Source organism: Balaenoptera musculus, chromosome 9 (assembly GCF_009873245.2).
Source record: "Balaenoptera musculus isolate JJ_BM4_2016_0621 chromosome 9, mBalMus1.pri.v3, whole genome shotgun sequence".
NCBI classification, from domain to species: domain Eukaryota; kingdom Metazoa; phylum Chordata; class Mammalia; order Artiodactyla; family Balaenopteridae; genus Balaenoptera; species Balaenoptera musculus.
The window spans coordinates 83,346,949-83,373,024 of record NC_045793.1 but is presented as its reverse complement, the minus strand read 5'-3'; the positions used below and the strand labels follow the sequence as shown (position 1 = coordinate 83,373,024).

General features: G+C 33.2%; 1 long non-coding RNA gene and 1 pseudogene across 1 annotated transcript; one reads left to right on the top strand and one right to left on the bottom strand.

Annotated features, from left to right (window-relative positions):
• The first annotated feature begins 6,960 nt into the window (after positions 1-6,960).
• Positions 6,961-7,603, top strand: LOC118900942 (annotated as a pseudogene).
• Positions 7,604-7,656: 53 nt separating this feature from the next.
• Positions 7,657-16,632, bottom strand: LOC118900943. The gene is made up of 3 exons (XR_005021258.1): positions 16,623-16,632; positions 15,400-15,402; positions 7,657-7,743 (listed from the first exon to the last, which is right to left on the bottom strand). It is a non-coding gene; the product is annotated as an uncharacterized LOC118900943 (long non-coding RNA).
• Positions 16,633-26,076: the final 9,444 nt, after the last annotated feature.

The window sequence follows — 26,076 nt, the reverse complement described above, 5'->3', positions numbered from 1 at the left end:
TTGTAGTAGATCAAACTTTCCCTAATTTAAAGATTAGAAAATTGAGTCACTATTAGTTAATGCACCCAGAGCTATGCAGGTATTAAATTGTGAAATAGTGTGGAAACGGGTGGCAGAGAAATCTTTCAAGTCTGTATTATTAATACACAAACCCAAAGTGCCCTGTTAACTACTTAGGCAGTCACAGTCTGCCTTCCAGAGTGGAAAACAAGAGCACAGTAACTTTAATTGATATATCATTTTAGTTTGTTGGTAAGATGAATAGCTACAAGTTTAACATAATTAAATTTTAGACATAAATAGTGTCCCTAGGTAACTTTTACCAATTGATATATAAATTATGCAGTTTCTTGGCAGTCTTCCATTTCTCAGTTATGACTTGCAACTTCATTTAGTGAAAACAGTGCTAGACTTATAATCAGGGGACCTGGTCTCAATCCCAGTTCTACAGTTTGCTGGTTTTGTGATCTTGAACAAATGTTATGTATTCTTTGTGTCTCAATTCCTCATTAGTAAAATGGAAAAAAATAAAACTTTGCTTGTTTCACAGTTTGTCATGGGGATCAAATAGGATAGATTATGTGAAAACCCTTGGAAAGTTAAAAAGCTCTACTGTTAATCTGCAGAATTAAAATTGTCCATTGAATTTTCTCTGGGGACTTAAAAAATTCTGTGGAGCTATATTAGCCTCTGATATTTCCAGCTTCTAGCACAATTGCATCATGCAACTTCGCCCTGATTTCCTCCTCCAGGTATAGCTGCTCTTTGTTAGTCACTTTACTTTATAAGGTTAAAGTCTCAGAAAAACTTTTTTGCCTTAATGAGATTTCGCCCCAAATTCCCTCTCAGACAAAGCATTTCCAGTCCGGAATTGACTCCCAAGCTTATTTAATTTCCTTCAGGATTTACCTACCTGCAAATTCTGCTACCTCTGAGCTTGGCAAAGAGGGATCTAAGGCCATAGTTTTCTGTTCCCTTTCACATCAACACCCATTGAAAGAATTATCTACACTCCTTATCTCCAACTTCCCTCCTACCATTGTCTCCTAAATCTAGTCTAATTACACTTTCACCCCCCAGCACTTACCCAGGCTGAGCTTGATGAAGAGACTGATGATTTCTATATTGATAAATCCAGTGCTCAATTATCTGTCCTCATCATATTTGACCTATAAGCATAATTTGATAAAGTGCTTGAAAATCTTTATTCACTTGGCTTTTTTTGGTACACAGCCCTAAACTGTTTTTCTCTAGCCCCGTCTCCTCAGATCTCTCCTTTTCTGCTCTTCTTCTTAATCACCAAATATTGATATGACACAGGATTCAGTCCTTGAAGCTCAACTCTTTTCTATCATCATTCACTCAGTAACTCATCTCACTTAGTCTTATGGCTTTTAATATTATCTGTAGGCTTATAAATCTCAAATATTTCCTGCTGAATTTCTCTTATGCATTTTGGGCTCAGATTTCCAACTGCTGACTTTACATCTTCATGTAAATGTCTGATATCTCAAACTTATCACATCCAAAACCAAAAACAAAACTTTAGTCTTTCTCCCCAAACTTGCTCTTTCTGAATTTCTTCTTCATCTTAATAAATGTCAACTGTATTCTTCTCCTGATTACTTAAACCAAAAACAGTATCAGTCTTCATTTTCTCTTTCTGGCATCAGACTTCACATTTGAAATCATGAAAGTTTGAAGACAATGAATAGCATCTTCACACTATTGCAAACCAAGAATCATATACCAGGCAAATTATTTTTCCTTGTAAACGTGGACATATTTAAGGAAATAAAAAAAATTCAGAAAACATATATCTCACATATTTCATTTGAAAATTATTTTTTAAATTACTCTTATAAAACTAGAGGACTCTAGATGGGGAAGAGTTTAAGAAGATAGAAAATCTCAACTACTAACTAATCTCAACTCTGTCTACCTATCTATCTATCTACGCATACACAATTATCTCTATACAGATATTCATAGATTCAAGAAATGCCCATTAGTCAGGGAAATAGTAGGATTTGCCTCAGAAAAGTTTCTAGAACTGGGTCCCTGAATCCTAGACCACTTAGTGAAATCAAGAATATGTGAAACCTGGATTAGATCATGTAGAAGAGAGTGAATTTCTGAAGTTTTTCTATAAGCTATATTCCTCCTCCACCCAAAGAGGTAGTTGCCAGCTTTGCCACATGAAGCCTAGCAGGTGGTGGTGCTTTAAGTGGATCACTTAAGAACTTAATGCGTGTCCACTGTAATTTGGGGATTATCTGATCCAGAAAATCTTGAGGATAAAGAGAGCGAATCAATTCTATGGTTTCAGGGCCAGGTCAGTTGCATTAGGGTTGGAATCAGACTGTACTCTGAGTTTGTTGGAGAAGAGATTGTGTATTTCCTATAAACCAGAAATGAGCTATGCACTAGAAGACCAATGCCACTGTGGAATCTTCTCAGGACCTGGCTGATGGGTCACTCACATACAGGGACAAAGAGACTCAAGCAGCAAGAAGCCAGAGGTATATAAGGGCTTCCTAGGGGCTTCTGAAGGATTGCAAACCACCTTCTGAACTACTGATATATCAGAGTCAAAAGAAGTACAGGTGGGAGAAAACCCCAGGAATCTCAGAAGAAGTTTTAGTGTCCCAGTAGAAAAAGAGATAATTCTAAACATTTGCTAGGCCCAGTACTAGTTTATAACAGGAAAAAACAGTGATCAGTTCAAGTGAAAAATGTTTTATTCTCCTTATCCTTCTCTCTGCCATACTTAGAGGTAGGCAGAGCAGGAAGATAAAAAAAACCAAGGACTTCTCCTTCCAAATGTCAGAGAACGCCAACTGCTGGCAATGTGGAAAAGAAGTCTTAGTTTATAGTGAAGATTTATGTTAAATGACATCTTGGACTAGATATTTTTAATTTTTGATTTAATCTCTGTTTTCAGAGACTAAAAATCGATATAGGACCCTTGATTACCAAAAAGTTAACAGAAAAGTCAGTGAGACCTACCTAAGTTTCTACCAGTGGCACAGCAAAAGATTTATCAATTAAATAAATTTGAAGGGAATATGGGAGACAAAAATATATGTTACATTTTGATTACAATTTACATTCTACACATTATGTTTCTATTAGATTTATGCACAAGTACATACTTCTGACTACTATATATATGTGTATATATGTATTTCTTTCTGACTTTGACCTTTGTAAAATAAGAATCTGACAATATAATGTAGAATAACATAAAGCCACAGCTTAAGACTAAACGATGATGATGATATTTTAACTCTGAACATTCTGTATTATTTTTATGCTTGTTATTTTTAAAATCTTACAAAATTTTAGTTAAATGATGAAGAACCAGTCCTAGCTCTTGGTGTGCTTTGTTTGTGTTTATTAGAATGTTTAGGTTAGAAACACATTGCTTTTATGTTTATTTGCATGTAGAGAATAAAGTGCTCTAGGAAGGAGTGCAACTATAGTTAGTAGTCAGTAGTAAATAATAGTTGCATGCAAGTAAAGGACTGTAGATTTTGAAGGTTGCCATAATGACTTGATGCTTTAAAAAAATCTAATTCATTGTTCACATTTATTTTAATGTATTTTTAGACATTATAATAGATATTATTTTATGTACATTTATTGTAATGTCATTAAAATGAATATGTTTTAGCTAACAAATATTTATAGTTCTATTTTTTATGGAATCTTCTGTAAGTGTTCTTATGGTCAAGTGGAAGAACATTTTTAAATTAAACAAATATGGACATGAGCTGAGATTTTGCCACTTAATGGCTGTTTGACTTTGAACTTTAGTTTATTCATCAGTAAAATAATTGAAAAAATAACATCGGCTCTTTAGGATTGCATACAAATATCTTTAAACTTCCTTATACTTAAAATTCCTTTCCCATATCTCTTTATTCATTAGGTAAGAAACAAAGTAACAGTAACTGACTATTCTAAAACAAGTAGATTATAAACTGGCATCTCTTCCTGTGTTATGCAGGCTTCTTTCGTAGGGTTTTCTTGCCTTATTCTTAGGTTTCTATTTAAGAATATGCATGTGGTCATAACCAAGTACTTAGCTCTCTCTGCTCTTCTCCACTATAACATTATTTTTAAACTGTTTGTTTTTTCCAGTTGTAGAAAATGATATGAAGCATCGAATCTATTAGATCATTTAAAATTTGCTTCATCACTACAAAGAGGTTGGGGATAAAGTTGTTTACTTACTTTTTTCTTATTTATGAGCTTAAAATTATCAGCTTTTCTGACATTCATCTGCGCAATTGCCTAGATGGATAATAAAACCCTTTTTCACTCACTGCAAATTCCCGTGTGGCTGAAATTCATCTGCTTTGCATTATTGTATATCCCTGCCATGTGGATAGTTTACATCACGTTAACTTTAAAAGGTACTGAAATGGTGCTTTGCAGATACAAAGGAGAAAGGAATTGGATCAACAGTCTCCAATAAACAAATGATATCCTAGTATTTAACACTGACTTATTTTAATTTATTCACTTAAAATTACCTATGTTCATTGAGAGTAAAGGGTCAAAACTAAATTTGGTTTTCTCAGAATGGTGTATCCTAGGTAAATTAATAAAGTCATTAATGCTTCCATATTCGCTGATTTAACAAATCTTATTTGCTTACAAACTATGCACTATAGAATAATAGGCTCTATGCAAAATTTGCCCTCCAAATTTTACTATATTTTTTAAATAATTGTGTTTATGGTAAATTATCATACAATGTGGGAACATTCTTTCTAATTTGATAATTTATTGGCAGATTTATTTGGTTAATGTTAAAAATTAGTGTGGAACTTTAGGCGTATGGCATTCAAGGCAATTGCTTATGTTTGGTGGGAAGAATTAGAGTGTTAGACTAAAAAAAAAGACTTAACTGAATAAATTATAGCATACATCATTAGAATTATTTTACTTTTTTATTCATCCATTTATAGATTTTTTAAAAAATTCCTAAAACAGCTTAAAAAAGCAGTATTTGTGTTTAACAAAACATAAATACACTTGATATCAAAACTTCTTTCAACTATTTAAATTATTTAATCTGATTCTGTGCTTTCTTATTTGTGAAATGGAATTTTACTGCATACTTCATAGTTTATGGAGATTTTTACTTGAATTTTGAGCAATTTTGAACCTGGTTCAATGTAAGTGTTCAATAAATAAATAGTTTCAATAAAAGCTATAATAATGTGATGTTCAATATCCAGCAAGATTATACATATTAGGAGTAAGTAAACAGTTAAAAGAATGGCAACATTGTGTATGGAAAAATTTAGTTGAACTTAAGCCAGATGATTGAAGAGAGTATTTATGATTAAGCAAAATTAGTATTATATATATATGGCCTTTTTAAGAATAACTGCGTAAGTAGACAAGTAGAAACCATTAAGGAAAACACTAATTGTTTTAACTACATAAAAATTAACATTGGTTGTGTGCAAAAAAATTACAAACAGTATAAAATCAAAACAATTAACTAGAAAAATCATTTGCTTAATTTATTGTAAACAATAAATTTCTGTTTCTGAAAACGCTCACAAAGCAAAACCAAAAAAATGACAAATATTCCAGGTTAAAATTGAGTGAAAGGACCCGCCCCTCCGCCACCTCCCGACTGGCATGGTGCGGCGGCCACCCGCAGACATGGGGGAGAAGCTGGAGCTGAGGCTCAAGTCGCCCGTGGGGGCCGAGCCCGCTGTCTACCCGTGGCCGCTGCCGGTCTACGGCAGACCCCACGATGCTGCTCACGAAATCATCGCGACCATCCGGCTCAAAGATTTGGAAAGAGATAGTTTAACAGAAAAGGAATGCGTGTAGAAGAAATGGAATCTCTTGCCTGAATTTCTGCAGACAGAAATAAAGAATCAGTTATGTGACTTGGAAACCAAATTACATAAAGAAGAATTATCAGAGGAGGGCTACTGGGCTAAAGTCAAATCCCGTTTAAATAAAGATTTGTCCTTGAGAACGGAGCTCATGCTTTCAGTCGGGAAGTGAAAGGATGTCTAGAAAACAGGAGCCAGACAAGTGGTGAGGAGCGCAGAGTGGAAATAGCAGAGAAAAACTGGTCCCCCAGACCTGTTTCCAAACTTTGCATGCCCAGGAGAAGCAAGTCCAATGGAGAAACAGAATCAGCTGAAGTCTCATGTAGCCCCAGGATTACAAGGCAAACTACCAGGCAGACCACCATCACATCTCATTTCACAAGGGGCCCTGCCAAACGGAAACCTGAGGAAGACCCTGAAAAAGCAAAATCAGATGATTCTGTCGATGAAGACGAAAAAAGACCAGGAGGAAAAGAGACGTAGAGTTGCATCCAGAGAGCGAGTTGCTGGACCACTCCCTGCAGAAGAACCGGGAAGAGTAAGACCAGGAACACACGTGGAAGAAGAAGGAAGAGATGATCAAGTAAAGCCTGGTCACCTCCAGGAAGAAAAGAGACTCAGAAGTCAAACCGAAGGACTAACACCTAAACAGAAATCTAAGGAGAAGCCAGACAGAGATGCGAGGCCCGGAGGAGCTCAGGCTGAAATGAATGAAGGAGAAGACGAAGATGAAAAGAGACACAGAAGTGAACCCAAAGATCTAGCTAGCAAACAGACACCAGAAGGAAAAGAACCTGAAAGAGTAAAACCACAAGTTTCTGATGAGAAAGATGAGGATGAAAAGATAAACAGATCCCAGATATATTACTGAAATATCTACAGAAGTGCTTCTAAAAGGAGAGGAGTCTCTTCCTAAACATCACCACTGGGCTTCCCTGGTGACGCAGTGGTTAAGAATCCGCCTGCCAGGCCATTTCGTGGACGACGGGTGTGCGAGAGCATCTGCGGGTGCCACGCGGGAGGGGACCGGGAAGACCCAGCCAAGGGTGTGTGTATCTGAGCCTCCGCGTTTCTAACCCGAGATCTCGAAATGCATCGTGATTCCTGTCCATTGGAGTGTAAAGTTTATGTAGGTAATCTTGGAAACAGTGGTAACAAGACTGAATTGGAACGAGCTGTAGGCTATTGTGGACCACTCTGAAGTGTGTGGGTTGCTAAAAACCCTCCCGGCTTCACTCTTGTTGAATGTGAAGATCCCCGAGATGCAGCCGATGCTGTCCGAGAACTAGATGGGAGAACACTATGTGGCTGCCGAGTAAGAGTGGACCTGTCGAATGGGGAAAAGAGAAGTCGAAATCGTGGCCGCCTCCTTGGGGTCGTCACCCGCGAGATGATTATCGGAGGAGGAGTCCTCCACCTCGCCACAGATCTCCAAGACAGAGAAGCTTCTTCCGCAGCCAGGGCAGGTCCCTTTCTAGAGATAGGAGAAGAGAGAGATCACTGTCCCTGGAAAGAAATCACAAGCCGTCCCGATCTTTCTCTTGGTCTCCTAGCCGATCTAGGTCAAATGAAAGGGAACAGAAGACCACTTTGCAAGAGGAGTGGTGTACAGGAAATAACTTCATTTGACAGGTGTATGTACAGAAAATTCAAGTTTTGTTTGAGACTTCATAAGCTTGGTGCATTTTTAAAATGTTTTAGCTGTTCACATTTGTTTGTCTCTTGGAACAGTGACAGATAAAGGTGTAATTCTCTATGGTTTGAAATGGATCACGTGAGGCATGTAATATGAAGAATTGTTACTTTACAATGTTCCCTTAAGCAAAATTGAATTTGCTTTGAATTTTTAGTCTTGCCTAGACTGATAATAAAACTCTAACTCCTGACCAGCTAAAAAAAAAAAAAAAAAATTGAGTGAAAGACACTAATAAACATTCCAAAAAAAGAACAGCAATGTCAATAAATACTTGAAAAGATATAATAAAAATACGAGTTAAAGTAAAATATTTTATCTGTATTATACTGGCAAAATTGTTAAGAGGTTATTAAGGATGCAGAGGAAAGATTTTCCTGCTACACCTTCAGTGAGGGCATAAGATGGAGGGCAAATTCTTTCAAGAAGCAAAAAAAAAAAAAAAAAAAAGTGTGCAGAAAGCCATAAAAACCTCTTGATCTAACAATTCTAATTTCACGTAATTATTCTGAGAACATGTTTAATAATAGGAATAATTTGTACACTATTGTTTATAATAGCTATTAAAGAATAAAGCTTTTGATTTGTATTTATTATCATGAGAATATGAGCATGTTCTGCTGTTCATTTTTAAATGATCAAAAATGTATTCAGAATAATCTCCTTGTTAGAAATAAGACTATGCATACATACATACACACATACATACATACCTTCTTATAGTAGCAACTCATATACATATATATACACACGCACATATATATGAATATATATATGTGCTTATATAACAGGTTGTTAACTAAAAATAATTGTCTTTATTTAGGTGGTAACATTGATGGGTTTAATATATTCTTTATTTATTGCATCTCGTCATTGTTTTAGTGAGTCTCTACAGCTTTTAATAAGAAAATAATATAAGCTATAATAAATGATGTTAAGCAAAGGAGTAGGTGAGGATAAAGAAGACAAGCAACAAACAAACAAAACAAAAATGTAGTCAATTAATTTATATCATGAGGTCTAAATACCTGAACACCAGTCATCATTGGTGTTGTATGAATTCTTCATTTATGTTTGCTAATATTAAGTGTAGTATAGTCTTGTCTGTTGGAAAATATTGATGAGACAAATTTAGGTTAAAAGTTTTAATAAATCTATCTGCAGCTTCCCATAATTACAAACACATATGTGAATCGTTTGTACATAGGGATTATATAAAAGATGACACATGCCAAACAATTCTTCCATCACTATTGAACTTGCAAAGGTTCCTTTGCATCTGAAGTTTAAAGAACCTCTGATATGTGATTCTGCATTTTTGCTTCATGAAGTACATCCCTACTTCTACTTTCTGCACCCTTCAGTTGATGCATTGACTGCTCAATTCCCCATATTCCTTTGGACAGTTAAGTGATGTTAAGGTTAATGTCTGCTATAGCATTTCTTTTGAGCCTCTGTAAACTTCTTGCTCCAAACTATTTTCCATAAATATTTATTTAAGATTCTAATAGCAGGCCTTTCCCATTTTACTATATCCTTGGTTTCTTGCTTGGCAGATTGGTTAGGCTATGTGACTACATTTTGGTTTATCCTTTTTGATATTCAGCGTTGACATATGACTCATAGGTGGCCTGGTTTTGAAAAGACATGTGCAAAATATATGAAAGGGGTATTTTGAAAGGGTTACATAGTATGACATAATAACAATAGAAAAAGGGTTATATGGCATGACATAAAAAGAAAAAATAATATTTGTTGAGATACAAAAGAAAGTAGAATTATATTGGTGATAATACTCTTAACAGAAGGACATACCAATCAGTGTTTTCAGTTATATAAAATTCTTCCATCTGGTACAATTCTAGCAAGAAAATAAATATTAAGGTGGAGTACTGAATCTCATTTTACAGGGTTAATAATAATAATAAAATAGAGTGGAAAAAAATCTATTCTTGTGTGCTCATTTCTTTTGCAACAGCATACAGCTGGGTTCTATCTTTTATTGTGTATATTATTTGAGAATTCTGTTTCTTTAAAGTTTGATCATGTAATTTTCTTACATCTGGTTTTATTTGGCACTTGCTAGAGAGTGTGTATAAAAGGTTAGTTGAACATGTACACTCATCTATAGTAAAAAGAGTGTAGATCTTTCATAAAATATACATGTATAATATTTATATGCAATTTAATTGCTATTTATATTGACTTAATAAATATCTGTCAGTGTGGTTTAAAATGGTTTAAACTAGTTAAAATTATAAGATGTTATTTGAATTCTGAATCTCACTTTTGGTTGTTGCTACCAAGCTATTCCATATATATTTAATCTACTACCACATATGTTTTAAAATATGTTTATTTTTTCTGTAACTTAGCATTGATCATGAAGCACTATAATTACAGGTTGAGACTTCAGATTCTGGTCAACTCTGTGACCCTGAGCAAGACTAAACCTCTCATTACTTAGCTGAAAAATGGGTTTAATCATAGCATTTACCTCATAGTGTGATTGTAAGCATTCAGAGTGATAATGCACATAAACTATTTAGAATGCTGGGTGGTATGTAAACACTCAAAAATGTTACCTGTCATTATTATTTACCTTTATGATTACATTGCATGTGTCCTCTTGTGAAGTAAGAATTTACTATCTCTTTAGAATCAATTATTTTAGGATAAAGTGAATCTGTAATAATTATCAAAACTGTATTATTCAGCAAAATTTATGAATATTGAATTCCAGAAGTTGCCCAAACGCTGTATTATTTTTTCCAAAGTAATTGTTCTAATCTTTGCTCATTGAAAGGGCATTTATTTGAATAAAACATAAGATACACAACAACAGAAAAAAGTAGAATGGTATCTTTCTGTTATAAAAAGGAAAAATAAGATTATTCATATATCTAAATAGTGATATATGATATTGGAGATGAGAATAAGACTCTGAGAATATTTTTAATAGAATTTTTACTTTAGAACCATGTAAATTTTATGTATTTGATTTATAAAAATTAAAAAGAAAAAAATGAGGCTAACACATAGTGTAAACATGCGTGAGAATGCATTATTTCAGATAACTTTGAAATACAGTATGGTGACTGTGCCTTAAGGCAGCTAGTCTCCAGGGAGATATATTCCATTGCTTGAAATAATAGGTACTATATAGGTTAGAGATATGTTCAATAATTTGATACCTGAATCTTTCACTTCAGTACCACAATATTATGTTTTTAACTTCAGGATAACCCCCATGAGATCTTAAGAATTAAATGATGTGTAAATGAATGTTTCACAACACTTGATTTTCTTCACTTTTCAGAAAAAGATATTGATGATAAATATTTTAAAGTAAGTTAAAACCACATGAAATGTTACCACAGAACATGACAAAAATCAATTTCAAGCGCCAAATGCAACTGAAACAACATACCACGAAGAAAATGAAAAGGCAAGTCACTGACTAGGAGAAAATATTCACAACACATACATCTGAGAAAGAACTTATATCTAGAATATATAAAGAACTCTTACAGCTCAATAATAAAAGGACAAACCAATTTAAAAATGGTCATGAGATTCTAACAGACACTTCATAGAAAAAGATGTACAAGTAAGCACACGGAAAAGTGTTTGACATCATGGAATGCAAATGAAGCTACAATGGGATACCACAGCATATTCACTAGAATGGCTAAAATGTGTTGACCAGGATGTATGACTCTCGCACGTTGCTGCTGGTGATGTAAAATGGTACAACCACTTTGCAAATGTATTTGGCAGTTTCTCCTAGAGTTAAACATTCACTCTTATAATGCAAGAGAATTAAATACATATGTTCATAGAAAGACTTTACACAAATAGTCATAGCAGCTTTACTTATAACGGCCAAAAACTGGAAAGAACTCAAAAGTCCATCAACAGGTAAATGGATAAACCAAAGCTGACATATACATACAAAAGAATACCAACCAGCAATGAAAACGTTTGAACTATACACAACAGTGATGAATCTCAAAATCATTATGCTAAGTGAGAGAAGCCAGATATAAAAGAGTACGTATAATATGCTTCAATGACATGAAATTCTAGAAAAAGCAACTCTAGTTTATAGGAACAGAAAGCAGGTCAGTGCATGCCTAGGACTGGGAATGTAGGGGATTGACAGGGAAAGGGCACAAGGAAACCTACAGAGTGATGGAAATGTTATATGTATATCTTGATTGTGGTAAAGATTACCAGAAATATACATCTGATGAAACTCTTCAAGCTGTGCATTTAAAATAGGTACATTTTATTATACGTAAATTAGAGTTCAGTAAAGTTGATTAACATCTTCTGCACCTTATGAAAGGGGGGTTGAATTCCCTTTGACACTATTTCCCATGTTGAAAGTCAATTTTATTATTTTGAATATAATATTTGTTGACTTTGAATCTAAAATAGCACTGAAAATAGTTTCAGAGAAATTTCTCCTATTTCTCGATGTACCTATATCCACAGCTATCTTGTAGACATCATAAATATCTGCAGCCATTTCCAGGGACCTATATGTTTAAATTAAAGTTCTAAATTTGAAAAATTATGGATTTCTGATTAAACTGGCATTTTAAGATTACACATCATCTTATTTCACACAGAGCAATAATAGGCTAAAAATTAAAAAGAAAAATAAGAACTGCCTAGAGTTCTTTTAAAAAAGAAAAGACAGTTTCATGGGCAAACAAGAAACAAATTAAATACAAAGTGTGTGTGTGTGTGTGTGTGTGTGTGTATTTATATTACAGATCACAAAATATACTGATGTGGTAATTCACAAAGCGAGTCACAATCATCACAGTTTTTCTATATTAAGCATCCTTTTGGTGGCATGGGATTTTTACTAAGAACATCTGTCCATGTCTTAAAGTAAAGAGCATACCCTTGGACTCTTTTTTGAAAACAGCATCTTTGATTAATGAGTCTACTGTACTCATTAATCAAAGTGATATATTACTTTTTATTTATTTTAAAATTATTGGGAAAATAATTTTGCATAGGATCTGAAAGAAATAATTCAGAGAGAATTTATATTTGTGAATGACAATAAAGATGGTTAGATTTTATTTTTTTTTAATTTCTAAACATCTTATAAAATCTACAAAATAAAGAAAAAGGGATACTTCTTTTGATTACACAAAAATTCCAATTTTAAAAGTAACATACTCCCTTTACAGAAAAATTTAGGAATTACAAAATGATTTAAAACAGAAAAAAGCTACTATAAATATTTCATTTAATCTTTTAAAACTATTTTACATGCTAAGTTGTGATCATATTCCTCATATATAACTTTATATCCTACTTCTTACCTTAACATGACAAAGTAACATTTCTGTGTTAACACTAATTTATTTTAATTCTTTTAAAATAGTTACATAATGTCATACTACTATTTCTTACTTAAAAATTCTTGTACTAATGTACATTTAGGAATTTCCAAATTTAGCTCTAATAGGTAACTTGACCTTTTATTTTCGTATTTTAAGCACTTTCATAAGAACAAATTTCCAGAAGTGAAAATACTGGATCAAATGGAACATTTTTGAAAAACAAGTGGAATACAAAACTGGCCTTTAGATGTTGCCGTTTACTATTCTCCAAATTACTTGAGTACCACAGCTCAAATGTTGTAGTGTTAAAAAGGTTTTCTATCCTTTCCACATCTGTACAGCTCTCTCTTTGTCATCAAATTCTACTTTTATAACCATTCATAATTTCAGCCTCTTATGAAGATGGCCATCAAAAGAAACATATATAAATGCAACGAACCAGTTAGTAATTGGATCATGTTGTAAAGGTTTTTGGAAGGCAGTTGCAGAAACTGGCCTGAGTTAATTATTTGACTTTACTTTCCTCACTTGAAAAATGAGGCTAATAATATGTCCCATAGGGTAATTGCTTAGGTTAAATAATATTAGACAAAGCTGCTCTTGTCCAAATGTCATTGCCTTCTCAAAATAAGAGAAGGCGGCTAGTCTACATGTGTATTAAACATGAACTTTGGCTCTTTTCTTCATTGAAGAAGCGCTCAGGAAGGGCTTCTATATTAAGGACCAGGCTTCATAATTTAGAACATGGATAAATGACTCAGTTACCAGTGTGTCCAGTCCGACTTCAGAGGATTTATTTGGTAATGTTTACATGTGGTCCTTTTCATGAATTGACTGGATAATGAAATTGCTGAAAATGAAGATTAAGTTTACTTTCTCACAATTTAAAATTGCTAAGGCAATTTTCTCTATTTTTTTAAAAGGAATTACCTTTATTCCACACTAATTTTTGTTGTTGTTTTTCTGGAACTGAGGGGACTTGGAGTTTTAAAAATTTTCATATACTTCCAGTTATCTTAAAATAGCATATGGTTATCTAGAAAAATAATTGAATTACAATGTCAGTATGAATATAACAAAATTGAAATACATGTTTACTTTTGAACTAAATATTATTTTGTAGTATTTCTATTACATACACACCTTTAAAAAATCAGTGCAAATCATTATTTAAAGAGTCTTTATATTTTGCTGTTTACATCTAGAAAAATAACTTCTGTTAAAAGTAATGCACTACTACCTGAAACTAACTACTACTAACTACTAACTAACTACTACTACTAACTAACTACTAACTACTAACCTGAAACTAACTACTACCTAAACTAACTAACAACATTGTAAATCAACTATACTTCAATAAAAAAATAAAATAAAATAAATTTTTTAAAAAACTAAATAAATAAGATTTGTTTAGCTACTTAAAAAAAAGTAATGTACTACTTAATACTTTAGTTAAATAGAAAATTTTTATATTTTCTGTAATTTGAGCCCATGAAATTTAATAAAAGAGAATAATATTGGGGATTACTTAGGTTTATTTTTAGACTACTCAATTGTGTTTTACAACAGAAGTATAGAACTATGAATCAAAAGGTCCAAGTTCTCAAAAATGCTATCACTTTATTATAATATGATCTTACTTCTCACCCAAAGTCCTGACATTGTTTTAATACAAAATTTACTGATAAGACAGTATAGACTCCCAGAGATTAATTTTGTCTAAACAAATCCCTTATTCTTCTATCGTGCCATCTTGCCTCAGATTAAATATTGGGTACAAAAGGAGTAATATACTGAGCCCTAGACTGAAATATAAGGTTTTATCATGTATATTAATCTTGATACTTCACTGTGTCCTATGATGCTCTTCTCTATATGGACATTTTTTTTTTTTAATATGGACATTTTAATATTGTCTTAGAAGAAAAAAAAATCAGAGCAAAGGAAATGGAGGAAGGAAGAAAAGGAGGAAGAAAGGAACGAAGGAAGGGCTAGAGTGAGACTGTGGACACACCTGTCAGAACTTGAGAGCATTATGGGAAAAAACATGACTGGGGTAAATTATAAATAAAATGATAAAAGGCAGTTGACAAGAGAAATATGAAGAATAAAGAAAATATAGGAAGAAATTATTTTTAACATACTTGATATTTTGTAAGAGTTTATGAAAAGACTGTGTGTTCCACTACACACAGACTTAATGAGCTGGACCTCATATGCTGGATTCCTTCACTCCCACAAAATTCAGGCTTTCTTTATAATACTGTCATTGTCTGTCTAGATGTCTATGTCCTATCACTGACTTTGGGAAAATTTGAATTTCCTGGGATATTGAAAAAGATGGTTTTCTAGAAAGAATAATTTGAGCAAAATATTGGGCCAGTGGTAATCATCAGTCCTACTGGATAATCATTGGGCAACTGCCAAAGAGAGATCCTCCCCCAGTGCCTATAGAACTACAGACATACTCAAAGGCCCTGGAGATGGATGGTGCTCATTGGTTGCTGAATGCACAGTCTGCAGGTTCTAGAAAAAATTCAAGGCTTCTTGTGCTTGGGGACGATAAAATTTACTTGGATAGAGATAGCGTCAGTAGTTACTCCACTTCTTTCCATGAGATATAATCAGGTCTGGATTCCTAGTCCTATATAACTCTAGCCCTTCTCTCTCTTTATTTATTTATAATCTCAGAGTTTGGAAATTTCTTCTTAGCAAGATACCAAAACTCAGAAAACATTTTGGAAAAGATTGATCAATTCAACTAAAATGCAAACAAACCAACCAAAAAAACCTCTGTATATCAAACAACAAAAATAATAACAAAAACCCTTTGTAATGCTAAAGATTGGCAAGAAACTCAGTTAATAGTTTATGAAGCAAAAATCTCATATAACTTGATATGACTAAAACAAATAATCCAATAGCGTAAGTGAATGATGAAATGGTCTGGCACTTTATAGAAAAAGAGATTCCAGTGGCTTATACGTATAAAAGAAAATACTAATTCCACTAATAATTAAATAGAAATTAAAATAGGTTTTATCTATCAGATTGGCAAGTATGCTAAGAGTTTTGATAAGTGATAGCAAAACTATAGAGAAATTGTCACTCTCACGCTGTAGTCGGAATATGAATTGGTACAGTCCTTCTACATGGCATTTTGACAATATTCATCGTATTTTATAAACCATGTACGTTTGTTCACAGCAAAGCACAGCTGGGAATTTGCCCAATGAATATATTCCCAAAAGATAAATGTTTATGAAGGACTTTTGCGGTATTGTTTCTATCAGCAAAATTCTAGGAAAAAAATCAACCAAAATATTCAATATAAGATTAAAAGGTTAAATAATATATATTGCATTCTTATGATTTTGCTCTTTTTAAAAGAAAGAGGAAGATTTGTACCTCTGAGATGGAAGTTTTTGAGCTCTAAGTTTTAAACTTGGAAAAAATAATGTACAGGATAGGGTGGATAGTTAACTACCTTGTTTTCTTTCTGGGCACATAATACATTCCAAGTGCTTGTCTACATCTTTCACATAAATAATCACCTTCTGTTATCTAATCCAATCTGTTATCTTTGGCCTTCTATTTGTTCTGCAGTTGGTCATCATGGGTGTAGTTCAAAATAAGTATTTGGTAACAGGGCTTATATGTGTTCTTTGTTTTAAATCACTAATTTACAGCCTCTTAAATATTTTGTACTAAGCCCCATGTAAACAAAATAGCATACCACTGCATACATATTTAATGCCCTTTGCCTGCTTTTTTGTTTGTTTGATAAAGCCTTGGGTAATTAAACAGGTAACTAATACAAATTACTAATAAAAAAAGTGTTTTTCTCTGTACTAACCCACCAAACATGATCCATCAACTTTGAAAAATAACAATGCTATGCTCTCATCCCTGATGAGCTAAAAAGTACAGTTCTTCATCCCCCCAAATTTGATAGCTTAAAAAATAAACACCTATTTCACAGTTTCTGTGGGTCAAGAATCTGGGAGCAGCTCAGCTGGGTGGTTCTAGCTCAGGGTTCCTTAGGAGGTTGCAGTCAAGCTGTCAGATGAGACTGCTGTTATCTCAAGGCTCAACTAGGACTGGAGAAACTGCTTCCAAGCTCAGTCGTGTGGTTGTTGACAAACTTCAGGTCATCCTGGCTGTTGGGTGGAAGTCTCCATTTTCTCCCCCATCCCTGCCTAAATGTCACAAGGTTGTGATTGGCTTCCCCCAGAAAAAATGATCTAAAAGAGAGTGCACCCTAAAGATGGAAGCTGCAGTCTTTATATAATCTAACCTCGGCAGTGATATAACCCATAACTTCTGCTACATTCTATTAGAATCAAGTCACTAAGTCCAGCCCATACTCAGAGTTAGGGGAGTTAAGTCCCACTTCTGGAAGCATGGAGTGTCAAAAAACTTTCTGGACATATTTTTAAAATATCTCACCTGCAGAAGAGAATCATTGCGTTGTCCTTTTTCTCTTTAACATGTCATAATTCAAGCTTTAGATAAGGTGACTGTGGATGAGAATTGACTTATAATAAACAACATAAAGAGCACTATTCTACCTGAACATTGCAGTGTTATTGGTTAATCACTAATATGAAATTTCCAGCCTTGATAAATATTTTCTTATTAGATATGAATAATATAATTTTGATGTAGGTAATTCCCTTAACACTGAAAAATTTTTATTTTTGCCCATCAATCAAAATAGCGCTTTGGAGAATATTTGATATCTATATAGTTTTTAGAGAAATTGAACTCTCTAACCAAAGACTTCCACACATTTTCATAATTCGACAATTTTATTTCATCTTTCACATTTTGAAGTTAACTTGGAAATATATATATTTATATATATAGTATATACATATGTATATATATATTATTTTGTATATTTGGATAGGAATCAATATTTTAATATTGATATATGACACAAAATACTTAAAATTATTCAAAATTAAAATGGCTCTTTATAAAGTTACCATAACTAAATGACACTCTTGAAATATAGATATTTGAAGTTTTATTTAAAGTTTGTATAATTCATTTCTATCCACAACTTTCAAATTGGATTGTTTCCCACACATATCACGAGTTAGGCAAAACTTCAAATTAATTAACACATTTTTATCTGAGGATGTTTTTATTTAGTAATTTGCATTAGTATTTCCTTCTTTGTGGCATATAGCCTATTATAAAGATAAAGTTAACTATTTTACTGAACTGCATGTTACTCTACTCTTTTCTTTTAAACTTAGGAAAGTACATCATGATGTTGCTGTTGTTTTAACTATATACACCTGATTCCCTTTCATCCCCATATCTATTCCTTGTCTATCATAGTTTTTTAATACAAAATTCGGAGATAATATTGACAAAGGAAATACAAGCAATCACCATTTGAAACCCTTAAGTTAGGATGTCTCAAATGAATATTGGCTGGAACACTAGAGTAGGAAATCTAGAGACATAAAATATCAGGAAAACCAGGAGGAAGAAAGGGAAAAGAAAGTAGTATTTCAGCAGGATTACAAAATTGAGAAATGGCCTTGAACCAAGGGAAGAAGTATAATCCTAGTTTTTAGTTAAATTAAAAGAAATGTTACTCATATTGAGTAAATTACTCAGGTTGGGTGTTAGAGTGGGAGAAACCCAGGAGCTGGTTACTGGATCTTCAGTAAAAACCCTATTCAGTGCAACAAAATAAACATATTCATTGGCTTGATCAGGTGCTCGAGCAGTTAGATTGATTAGCTGCAGCATAAATCAAGTGCTGAATTAAGGGTGTTATATATTTTAAATATTTATATTATATATTTAAATAAAGAAGGTAATATATGTACTATACTGAGAGCATGAAGGACTAGTTTAAATTTTAGATTTGCTACCAATCTTATATGCTACATCCAAAGATACAAATATTCATATTATTTTGGTAGCATCTAGAGATTTTCCTACATGCTTTACTGACCCATGTCAGAGGTTGATTGCCACTCCTTGCTGCAATCAGAGCCCTATCACAGCTACTTGCACTTAGCCCTCAGTGTATATACAAGCTTCTCTGCATTCTTCAAAGGAATGTTAAAGAAATTAACAGAGAAAATATTTGCATACCACAGTCCTTTCTAGTAGGATATGAAATTGCTTTTTGTCTACACAGCTGTGTTAACAGGCAGCAGCCTCTTGTGTATTTCTCATTGAATACCAGTTTCAGTGGTACTTTATGCCTGGCTGACTTGGGTATGTAGGATTTTTCTAACACCTACCCCAAATGGTGTGCTGGATCTAGTACATACTGGCTTGTAAGGGCTGATTGGTAAACTTTCAGAAAATTTACCAAATGGTAATTAAATTATCGGTAGGTTGAAATTGGCCATAGTGGGGTATCGTTGTCTGTCCCCACCCCAGTCTCCACCTGGGCCTTTGAATCTCAGGAGGATACTGCTCTCTATCAAAGCCAGTCTGAGGTCTGCTTTTGCAGCTGGTTTCTGCCAAAAACTTAAGTTTGGGAAACTGGATTACAGACCTCCCTTCTGTCTTTTTGGGAAAATTTCTTTTGTTGTACCCTTGCTTTGCTTGAAATTAACACACTTTCTGAACTTTTATTTCTCCCTTGCACGTCACACATGCCTACAACTAGGATAGATTCCTTGTGTCCTTCTTTAATTCTGGTTCGTGATTGTTTGCTCTTCTGAGTTTACACTTCTTTCTATTTTCCTATACTTTCTATCCCTTCCTACCTGTCTCACCAAAAGTTCAGGTGAGAACGGAGTGTCAGACGATGTTTCTGATAGCTAGTGCTGACAGAGATAAAAGCTTTGTACATACAGGGAGATGTCTGGGAATCTGATTCTTTCTCTGATGCTCCTCCACTGGATCTTATTTTCTACCCTGGCTTTAGAAATTTCATTTTTGTAATCTGTGAAAATGGAGACAGTTGGACTCATTGTACATTTAGAAATCCAATCTCTGCTGGATCTGAATTATATGGATCATTAATTGGGAATGTGAAAAAAAATTTTCTTGGCACTGTAACAAAACACTTATTTGAAAAGTTATAGTCAGTCTGTCAACATGACTACATGATGTCACAGGAATTGACTTGGTTTTGAAAAGTACCTGAATCAGCCATTTATTCTGAATTTAGTTAGATAGGGTAATGAGTACCAACTGAATTTTTAGCTGAAAACACTGAATGCCTACACTTATTTGCCTATATGTATTTCTCTAGCAGAATTTAATGTCACATAAGCATATTTATTCTTTCAACATATTTTATTATTAACCTAATTTCAGCAAGCCTAATTAATTTATGAATATTTTAAAACTTTTCAAATAATTTAAAAGTCTAAAGATATACTAAAGTCTTATTCACCACTCCTTGATCACAATTACACTGTCTTCTCCAAAGGGGTTATTGTCAACAATTTAATATAAATCCTGTTATCTAAATACCTTTCATTTCATAAAATTAAGTGGTTTTCATAAATAGGGCTTTATTATACACATTATTTTATAACCATTTAATTAAAAAAAATATTTTTGAAATTTCCACTTCATTATATATAACGCTCCTTAATTGGATTCATAGTGTTTATTTTAAAATGTGGGTATACCACAATTAATTTAATCGTTGCTTTTGATGGATACTTAGGTCATTTTAATTTTTTACATCATAAAAATCAGTATGAAAACTTTCAACATAAATGTTTGTATGTACTTTTGTAAAACAAATTCTAGAAATGGAATTACTAGATCAAATGAATATCATGTTAAATTTGAGAGATAGTTCCAAATTGTTCACCAAATGAATATATATACTTGTCCTCCTGTGAAAATTGTATAAAAATATCCACACTCTGCCATTTGGAAATGGTCAATATCCTGTTCTAAATACATTTTTCTACTCATTGTCAGTGAGAACATACCAATTTACAAAGGAAAATGTAATATGATGATATAAAATTATCATTGATTTTCTCCTCTCTACTTTTTACGGAAAAAGGCATCATACAGCATGGGTGCCGGGAATGGAATGGAAAAATCCAATATTTAGTTGACCATTGGGACAATAGAAAGGAATGTGAATAATCTGCAATGCAAATGACTGGAAGTAAGTGCTGCCTGACAGACATGTGTAAAGAGAAAGATGAATGATAAATATTTAACACAGAAGTAAATAACACTTGGACATAACTGATAGTTTTTCAAAACGATGACATGCCCCAAGTTAAAGTCTCAGAATAAAGATGAAGAGAGATGAGTGTAGTAATCAACCTGGCAAGTTGTAGTTTGGAAAATACTGAGCATGAAGAAGCATGCCTCAGTGTGTGGAGAAATTGTAATTTAGCCATGAGGAATCCCCAAAAACCTTCCACCTCCACAAATGAGATATTAAAACCTATATTGTTAAATAAGAACCAGGATGGATTAAGGGATTTAGTGAAGAAGTGAAAAATGGTCAGGCAGGATAAATACAAAAGAGCTAGGTAAAAATGTAATAAAAATAGTCTTAAAAGGGAAATTGCTTATAATAATATCCAGAACCATTTGTTGAAAACACTATTCTTTCCCTATTGAATGGTCTTGGCACCTTTGTCAAAAATCAACTGACCACAGATGTATGGGCTTATTTCTGGACTTTCAGTTCTATTCCATTTGTCTATATATCTATCCTTATGCAAGTGCCACACTATTTTGATTACTATAGATTTTCAGTAAGTTTTGAAATTAGGAAGTGTGAGTCCAATTTTATTCTTCTTTTTCAAGATTATTTTTTGACTTTTCTGTATCCTTTGAAGTTCCATATGGATTTCATGATTAGCTTCTACATTTCTGCAACAACAACAACAACAAAAAGTAGAAATTTTGATATTTATTTTGTTGAAAGTATAGATCAATATGGGGAGTATTGCCATTTTAACATTATTAACTCTTCTAATCCAAGAACATGAGATGTCTTTCCATTTATGTAGATCTTGCTTACTATCTTTTAACAGTGTTTTATAGTTTTCAGTGTACATATCTTGCATTTTTTTGGTTGAATTTATTCCTATTTCATTCTTATCAATGCTATTGTAAATAGAATCATTTTTAAAATTTCACTTTTGGGATTGTTCATTGTTATGTAGAAATGAAACTTTTTTCTTTTAATTGTGTATCCTGTAATTTTGCCAAGCTCGTTATTAACTCTGTTTTGTGTGTGGTTGTGTGTTTAGATTTTTTAGAGTGTTCTATATATGAGATCATGTGATCTGTGAATATAGATACTTTTACTTCTTTTCTTCCTATCTGGATGCCTTCTATTTCTATTTCTTGTCTAATCTCCCTAGGTAGAAAATTCAGTACAATGTTTTAATAAAAGTGGTGAAAGTGGACATCCTTGTTTTGTTCCTGATTCTTGGGGAAAAGATTTTAGTATTTCACTGTTGAGTGTAATGTTAGGTGTGGGTTTTTAATAAATCCACTTATTATATTGAGCAAGTGCCCTTTTATTCATAAATTGTTGAGTGATTTTATTGTGAAAGGGTATTTGATTTTTATCAAAAGCTTTTTCTGTATCTATTGAAATAATCATGTGGATTTTTTGCCTTTGTTCTACTAATATTATGTGTTATGCTGATTAATTTTTATACAATGAACCATCCTTGCATTCCTAGGATAAATTTTACTTGGTCACAGTGTATAATCCTTTAGCTATGCTTCTGGATTCAGTTTCCCAGTATTTTATTGAAGATTTTGCATCTACATTCATAAGGAATATTGGTTTATAGTTTTCTTGTGATGTCTTTGACTTTGGTGTCAGGGTAATATTGGCCTCATAGAATGAGTCAGGATGTTTTCCATTTTATTGTTTTGAAAAAGTTTGAAAAAGGATTGGTGTTAATTCTTCTTAAGTGTTTGGTAGAATTCCCAGTGAAGCTATCTGGTCCTGGACTTTTTCTAGTGGAATTTTTTTAGATTACTAACTCAATTTATTTACTTGTTATATAGGTCTATTTATATTTTCTATATCTTTTTGAGTCAGTTTTAGTAGTTTTTGTGTTTATAGGAGTTTGTCCATTTCATCTAGGTTATCTAATTTGTTGGCTGCTTCAAGGTCAGCAGAAGATGAGACCTTAGAACCTCATCGGGTCTTTCCTGAGCATGCAAACAGCTCTTAACATGCATGTGAACTTCCAGGTTCCCAGGAATATGTTGGAGCTTTTCAAAGCCCTTAAAGACATATCATTCCCCAGCCTTTTCTCCTAAGCATTTTGGTTATTCTATTACTTATCAACTGTTATCTATTTCCTCTGGCAGCAGCGTCTAAGAAATTAAACCATATTAAAATATTTAGCCTATAAATATTTTTTTAAAATGGCCTTCCCCTGCCCTCTGGAAGCAACTTTAGCACTGGAATAGTTCTGAATTAGGCGTGAAAAAAAAAAAGATAAGTCTTTTGAGCTGTTCTTCCAGGGAGCTACCAGCCAGATCTGAATAAATAATTAATTAAAATTCTTTGTGAATGAGGTCCATTGGTGAATGGGGTCCTGGTTCTTTTAGTACCAGGAATATGGACTGTTATTTTTTGCCTACTGCTAGGCGGAGGAGTGGAAGATGGGACTAGGGTAAGTTAAAATGCCACAATTTTACTATTCTTACTTGGAATCAGCTGTTTTCTTGAATGGGTATTACCTGGTTAATGTAAGCTTTTGATAACTTTCCAGAGGTCTGTTGATTCTGACAGGTTTTGCCCTTTTTAAAATTACTTTCATGGAAGGATGTATTTTGGAGGTCCTTTCTCTGCCATTTTTGCTGATGTCACTCTTATTCAATTTTGAAGCCCTTAGCAACTTGCTCAGTAACAAACGCAATAAATGTTGGTTGGTTGAATGAACACTTTAACACATGAATGAATTTCAGGTGGCACACTTCATGTAAAAAAATGAGTTCTTTATAGTGTAAATAATATTTCAGTAGAATAGGATGTTTAAGATATAAAATTACTTACTCCCAACATTTTAATTCCTAAAATAATATTTTCCATGAGAGCTGCACATTTTTAAGGCTTTCATTATGTATTGCTCTGACATTGGTCATTAGAGAGCACAACCAGTTATATAGCTATGTTCTGTGTGCATAGATCATTCTTTTTTTCTTTTAACATCTTTATTGGAGTAGAATTGCTTTACATTGTTGTGTTAGTTTCTGCTATATAACAAAGTGAATCAGCTATACATAGATCTTTCTAAAATCTGTTTACAAGTAGCATGAGGTCAATCCAATAGGAAACATAAGAAAACATGGTCAGTTCTTGAAAACTGAAAAGAGAAGGCTAAGCCATGCACAATTCAACAAAAGGAAATATAGCTGTAATCCTGAAACAGAATTTTCAAAAAGTTCTGGCAAGAGTTTGAGGAGAAGGTCTATGCAGTGAGCATGATACCAGGAATATTGTTTTATATTTTAATAGCACACTAACGCTATTAAAACTATTGGTGAAGGAACTTCTGGGAGCTCAACAAATATCTCAAAATAAATCCATCTATTGTCTAACTATCCTGGTACCTTTTATTTATTTATTTAATTTATTCATTAATTTATGTTTTATTGAAGATGGTTGACTTACAGTATTATATTAGTTTCAGTTGTACAACATATGATTCAATATGCACAATACAAAATTAATACAACATTGGTGACTATATTCCCTGTGCTGTACATTACATCTCTGTGACTTGTTTATTTTATAACTGGTAGTTTGTACTTCTTAATCCTCTTCGCCTATTTCCCCCATTTCCCCACCCCCTATCCTCTGGCAACAGCTAGTTTGTTCTTTGTCTGTTTCTGTTTTGTTATGTTTAGTAGTTTGTTTTGTTTTTTAGATTTCACATGTAAGTGGAAGCACACTATGTTTTTCTTTGACTTATTTTACTGTTAAATAACTATATTTGGAAAGGCTAAAATATGAATATTTGAAATATGATTACTTTCAATGTTTTATACATGATTAGAGTCTTCTAAAATGGATTTTTAAACTGACAAATAAAAATAAGTAACCATGTAATAAAAATAGCACACATAATAATGGATGAAGTCTGATTTTAGTTGTAAACCTTATAAAGTTTTGTGAAAAATTCTTTATAGGCTAATTTTGACTATAGTCACTATTAGGAAACTCCGAGTTTCCTAACAATAGAGTTCTGCCTGCTCTCAAATCAGAGCATATAATCATTATTCCATCATTCAAACATAAATTGATGAAGGTTCTTTTATCTTTTTTCATTGTGTGATGGATAAGCCATTTTCTTATTACCATTATTGATCCTGTGATTTGCTACATTAGAAGGCTTAAATCACTGTAAATCACTGTGCCCTCCCCTCTACCAATTGTGGCCTAGAATTTATGATCAAAGGAGTAGATAATCTGCATAAATGGAATATCATTATACTTATACTCTACCTTACTGGAAGTCTTCTGCAAGCCTAATTAGACCTTCATTAATAACTCAGTAAGAGATATTTTTGTGTTGTTTCTATATTGGTCTATTGTGGTTCACATTGGAATATCAAGCAACTCTCTTCCTCTACTGTTGCTGATCCTGGGAGTCTCATATTTAATGGAATGGATAAATTGAGGGGATAAGCAATTTAAAGGCTATTCTTGCCCACATAAGGAAGCAGCATCTTGTTTTATGCATATGAGAAGCAGCAGCAGGAGAGTATAACCAGGGTCACGACTAACCAATACTTTTCCTAAATAGAGTCACCTCTTCTCTTCTGGATCACCTGCATCCTGGAGGTTCTTTCTATTTCTAGTCAGATTTCCTTCTTATGTTCCAATTTTTTTTTTGCTATTTTGTGAGAAAGTCTTAAACTATGCTTGAGGAGGTAGCTGATAGTTAGATAAATTAGATGCTGGGTTGAAATGAGTGAAACAAATAACACCAATGTCTTTCACGCAGTGCTGATTAGACCACCCCCTAAAAGAATAAGGAAAATTTGAGAGCAAAGCTATTCATGTTTCTAGTTCTAGAAAAGAAAAATCCTCTCAGATAAAGCTTCCATTAGGCCTAAACCAGCTGTACTAAATTGAATTGATTGCATTCCATGTAGTGAGTCCTGTGGATATCTGTATCCCTAGTGTCCT